General features: G+C 42.7%; 1 pseudogene; it reads right to left on the bottom strand.

Moving 5' to 3' along the window:
* Positions 1-300: 300 nt before the first annotated feature.
* Positions 301-3038, bottom strand: LOC127338004 (very-long-chain (3R)-3-hydroxyacyl-CoA dehydratase PASTICCINO 2A-like; annotated as a pseudogene).
* Between the last annotated feature and the right edge of the window lie 2962 nt (positions 3039-6000).

The raw sequence follows: 6000 nt of genomic DNA, 5'->3' as shown, positions 1-6000 counted from the left end.
TGCAAAGAACCCTTTCTTTAACTAAACCTACAACACGAAGTGAATAAAAACAGAGGGAGTACAACCGTATACCAACTTTACACCCTCCATTTCGTCGCTTAGCCTTTTCATAATAGAAATAAGTTAATTAGCTGACCTAAAGCAAATAGCAAATGACAGTGTCTCCTTCTAGGCTGCACCACTGCAAAAAAACATAAGCGGGGGAAAGAATAGCTAGTCTTGGTACAAGTCACACAACATATTTTTTGGAACACTGCAGCGAGCCATTTCTTGCAACTGATGGTTGAAACGAAACCAACACAAAGATTACAGACAAAACGATTCAGGAGATTGAAGCTAGTGATCTATGAGTGGTACAATACACGATTAGCCATTCACATGAAGAGCTTTATTGCGATAGTCCACAATTCTATCAATTTCAACTGGTTTTGCTAAAGAAGCACTTGCAATATAATATCATGCAGTTTTTGCCGCTGACAAGACCTTCTTCCGCTTAGCAAGCATGTAACGGAACAGGTACGGAAATCCTGCAAACAAGCAGATGAAAACATAGTGTATTGTCAAAATTCAACGTTGTTTTTACAAAAATAAATTTAACATTATTCTGAAATTACTAGAGGAAGCATCTCAGGCTTTGCATCAATTGATGCACCCAAAACCCGCAAGGCCAAATTCACATAGAAATTCTTAATGCAGAAGATCTAGAAGGCTAATGGGTTACCCAAGTGCACTTGGCTCACTTGTCTTGTTAATTAATAACAAGATCCTCTCATGGCTGAAAATATTGCGTTCAGCGGCTAGCCCAATGAACCTTTTTGGCAACTTCTCCTCGGCACATCGGAGACTACTACCTACCTCGAGAAGGAGTACCCCTTCCAAGGAGGTATGGTGCTTGTTCTACACTTGGTTAGATGATGGTTGAGGATTGATGGAAATGCATGTCGTTCCGGATCGACAAGAGAGTCGGCTTACATCATGTGGAAAAAGAAATGGAAGCAATTTGCACGGGGCAGACCCAAAGCTATGCCGAAGTGGTCGTCCTGGCGACCTGGCCTTGGAAGACATCAACAAGAAGGCCATCTACTTTGGCACTTACTCCAAATGAACCGAAATGACTCAGTATAACACAGGTATGCAATGAGGGCTTCAAAAATCTCCCCATAAAAACATATGGTTCATTGTTTATAATTATTTCATGTACTATTCATAATTATTAGACACCATTCTTGTCGGTTGTTTGAAAAAAACAAGATTACTTTGGTTGTGAAATGAAGGAAAACTGCGAGAAGACCAAAGTGTCTACCTGGAACGTAAAGAGTCGTGAGGATAGTCGATGCGTAGTAGTAGTCGAAGGAGACATTCCATGTATTAGGCATAGTAAGGCAGTATTTCCTTGATGTCTGAGTTAAACCCCAAATATCAGAGCATGTAAGGGAGAGACTGTTATCAATGGAGCTCTCAATATCTTCAGCTATTAATTTGGGTTACCTTCATGGAGGGCATGGCAACAAAGATTAGGCCAACCCCGCTTAACAAACCGATAGGATATAACACCAGAAATGTGTTGTACCTGCAAAGAAGTTGGTTCAAAATAATTTTCTAAAAGTGCACCAGTTTTCTTTAAGAGATGTGTTGAATAAATTGATTTCTTCTTATTAGTAAGAACCAATACCTACCTGAGCCAAAGGAGCCAGGAGGGTTCAAACCCAAATGTCTCTCTCGTACCGAAGAATGAATATCTGATGACCTGCAGGCAACCAACAAGTTTCTGCAACATCACTTTCAAGTGAAGAAAAGTTAAACTTTTTTTGCTAACCTCACTAGATATTATCTATAAAAAAACTGATCACAAGAAACTGGGTTCGCTGTCAGTTCAGGTTGTCATACTAAGTACGGCATTATAAACTCATGGTGTGTTACCTCAGTGACGGACCAACTTAGGATCAAAGAAGTAACAAGAATATGAAATTGTACCTGCAAATCGGTCAGAGTGATCACCTAATATTGTGGAGAAACTAGAACTAAATTCATGTGCATAGACTTGGTAGGGATAAGGCACCGATGATACCTCAGGAAAGCTCCACAGGATGCCCCATGTGGTACATCCTTCCACTGATTTGTGAAAGAGATACAGAGACCGGAGACCTCACGAAGCCTTGAACATTTGGTCAAGGTTTTAGAAATGATGATGAACCATGAGCGCGAAGGAAAGTAATTCTCGGAAACTTTCTCAAATTTTTGAATTGCGTTGATGTGTAAAAAATTTACTTAAATTTCCCCTATCACACTTTTATTGTGTTCTTATAAACACAAAATCTGCTCACACACTATACAGTGATACATAATACAATAATGTTCAATTAATTGTGAATTCTTTTGAATACTTATCTATAAAAAATAAAGCTGATACTAATTACACCCAATCTCTGCAATAGCATACTATCAAAATCTAGTCCAGATACCAATGTTGCACACAACCGAAATACAATGTTCAAGCCTCACAGGCAAGGATAGTGCAGGAGAAACGAATTAAGAACTGGTTATTGTTACCTAGAATGGAATGAAGAATCTGGGGTACCAGGAAAAACCCCATCACCGGCCGGGGAGGCAAAAAAGTTTAGTCAGTAGCTCATCACAGTCTCCACACGCGCGCAAAGATATCAATGAACTGGTAATTCTTTACCAGCTAGGTGAAAAATAAATAGAATGTTGGATAAAGAATCATAGCGTAGGAATAATATTGTAGGGTGCAGAGACCTACCTCCGTGAGGGCGGCGGTCTGGGCGAGCAGCAGCGGCCGCTCGACGGCGGCGTAGACAGCCTCATGGCCGCCGCTCCCGAGCAGCTACGCCGCCGCTGCACGGTACAGCACCTGCGCCCTGCATGCATACACGAAGCGAATGAAGATACCAGACTGTAAGCTGACAGACAGACAGAGCGACGAGATGGTGACTGACTGACCATCCGAAGAAGACGACCCAGTTGTAGAGGGAGAGGTAGACCCGTTGCGCCGCCGACTCGACGGCCCTGCTCGCCATTAGCTAGTATGGAACGGATGTCTTGCAGTTCCTGGGACGCACGCGGTCAGGCACCCATCGATCTGATCTGGTGCTGCTGCATTCAGTGGAATTTTTTTTTGAAGTAAACGATCAATATATTAAGCAAACAGCAAGCCGCCTCATTAAAAACCTTCCAGTCCCCTTAGGTACCCTGGTAAGGAAAAGTGTGCGTCTGGAACTTGCTGCTGCGATCACAGAATAGTTACATCGTTTACAATCGAGTTTAGTAGAAAGCTAGGGGGATCATCGTCCCAGGTACAAGTGATCTTATTCTGAAAGCAAAACCTAGCTATATCATCAGCAACCTTGTTGGCTTCTCTTGGACAGAATTGATAGGTGACATTCCCTATGGAAGATGCAAAATCCACACAATCAGCAAGGATGGCCGAAGATTCACTCCACCATCTGTCGCTCCCATTACATGCTTCAACAGTTTCGAGTGAATCAGATTCCGCTATGACTCTATTGAACCCCAATCTGTTAGCAAGTTCGAGGCCCGCTCTCATTGCCATTGCTTCAGCCATAGCCACCGAAGTTACATGTGGGATAATCATCCCTGAGGCTGCAACAAATTTTCCCTCATAATCCCGGATGATCGCTCCTGCCGAGCCAGAGCAAGATTGTTCATGAAAAGATGCATCAACATTGACTTTAACATATCTAGGCATTGGTTTTAACCATTTATCTAATCCCATTGTAATGCTGCTATTGTTTATCTTTGCAGCATTTGCTGTTATTGCCAGAATTGAAACCTTGCATTTAGATAAAGGTGGTACGTCCTCATTGTGTGTCCGACGTCGTCGGATCCACCACAAATACCAGCAAGCCACGGCGATCGTCTCTTTTAATTTGACTATCTGCATACCAGGGAAAGAATTAGTTGAGGACCGAAACAAGTACTCCAGGATACCTGAGCCTGCTCGGTCCACTGAAGTAGCATCATCGATGATATATTTGATCCCGAGTTCAGTCCAGAGTTCGACTGCAGTAGGGCACATAAATAATAAATGTCGAATATCTTCCGCTCCTTGATGACAAATAGGACATTCACCGCTGGTACCAATATGGCGGTTAGCCAATACACACTTAACCGGGATGATTCCGTGCAGAGATCGCCATATAAAAAAATTCACCTTGGCCGGCACCTTGAGTTGCCATATAATCTTCCAAACTGGATTTGTTACTGCTTGTCCTGGTAGCGCTAGTTGCCCTGCAGAAGGTCCAAATTGGTGTTTCCATTGGAGATGGTACGCCGATCGAACAGTAAACCGGCCATTCTTGGTAAAATTCCAGGCTATAAAATCATGGAACCCCTGATTATTTAATGGTATCTGAAGCACACGCCCAACATCCACTGGATTCAAAATAGACCGCAATATCTCTTCATCCCATTGCCCAGAAATTGGACTAATGAGCTCACAGACCTTTGTATATATGGACTGTCCCCTCGGCGACAAAATCCTTCTATTGCGGCTAGAAGGGATCCAAGGATCATTCCAGATGTTGATACTATCTCCATCTCCCACGCGCCAAATATATCCTCTTTTGAAGGTAGCTAAACCTGCTACAATACTTTGCCATGTGAAGGATGACCCAGCCTTGGGTCCAGCATGAAGAATATCACCATGGGGTAGTACTTAGCCCGCAGAACTTTAGCACACAGGAATCTGGTTCATCTATTAATCTCCACACTTGCTTAGCCAGCATAGCAAGGTTGAAAGAATGAAAATCCCTGAAACCCATACCACCTTCGTTTTTTGGATAGCACAATTTCCACCAAGCATACCAATGCATTTTATTGCTGTTTGCATCATCTCCCCACCAAAATTGTGAGATAGCATCCATCATTCTCTTGCAAACTCCTTTTGGAATCTGAAATACCGACATAGCATAAACCGGGATAGCTTGTGCTACTGCCTTCAATAAGATCTCTTTACCTCCAATAGATAAATGTTTCTCCTTCCAGCCATTGATGCGCTGAATAATTCTTTCCACAAAGTGTAGAAAACAATCGCTCCTATCCGCTCCAACAAGCGCAGGAAGACCCAAATATTTATCTGATAAAGCTTCTGTATTTATGTGCAGGGCTTCACAAATTTCTGACCTCAAAATAACATGAGTATTAGGAGAAAAGAAAACACTAGATTTTGCCACACTCACCAATTGTCCAGAATTTGCACAATAGGAGTCAAGCACTTGTTGCAAGGAAGTTGCATTAGTCATATCCGCCTTCATGAGAATCAAGGAATCATTAGCAAATAAAAGGTGTGAAACTGACGGTGCATTTCTGCACACCCTAACCCCATCAATGCCACCAACTTCTTCTTCATGCAGCAAGAGACTCGATAAACCTTCCGCACACAAAAGGAACAAATAAGGCGAGAGGGGGTCCCCCTGGCGAAGACCCCTTGAAGGAACAAACATGTCCGTCTCCTCAGAATTAAAACGGACCTGATACCTCACAGAACGAACACAAGCCATCATCATCGAGGTCCATTGGTCATCGAAGCCCAACTTCCTCATCATGTTCTCAAGAAAAATCCACTCCACCCGGTCATAGGCTTTGTGCATATCCAACTTGACAGCACACGAACCACCGGATCCAGATCTCTTATTTTTGATCGCATGAATGCACTCATAAGCCACAAGCACATTATCGGTAATGAGCCTTCCAGGAACGAAAGCACTCTGCATAGGTGATATGATATATGGTAGTATCTCCTTTAAACGATGAGCAAGCATCTTGGAGATGATCTTATAAATAACATTGCATAAACTGATAGGCCGATACTGAGTGATTAGCTCCGGGACATCAACCTTTGGAAGTAGTACCACTGTAGTATCATTCCATCCCTCAGGAATTTGACGAGAATTTACCGCATTCAACACTTCTTGAGTAATATCGTTGCCACAGATGTTCCAGAAGTTCTTATAGAACGCC

This window comes from Lolium perenne, chromosome 3, assembly GCF_019359855.2.
Source record: "Lolium perenne isolate Kyuss_39 chromosome 3, Kyuss_2.0, whole genome shotgun sequence".
NCBI classification, from domain to species: domain Eukaryota; kingdom Viridiplantae; phylum Streptophyta; class Magnoliopsida; order Poales; family Poaceae; genus Lolium; species Lolium perenne.
This window is presented reverse-complemented; position numbering and strand designations above follow the sequence as displayed.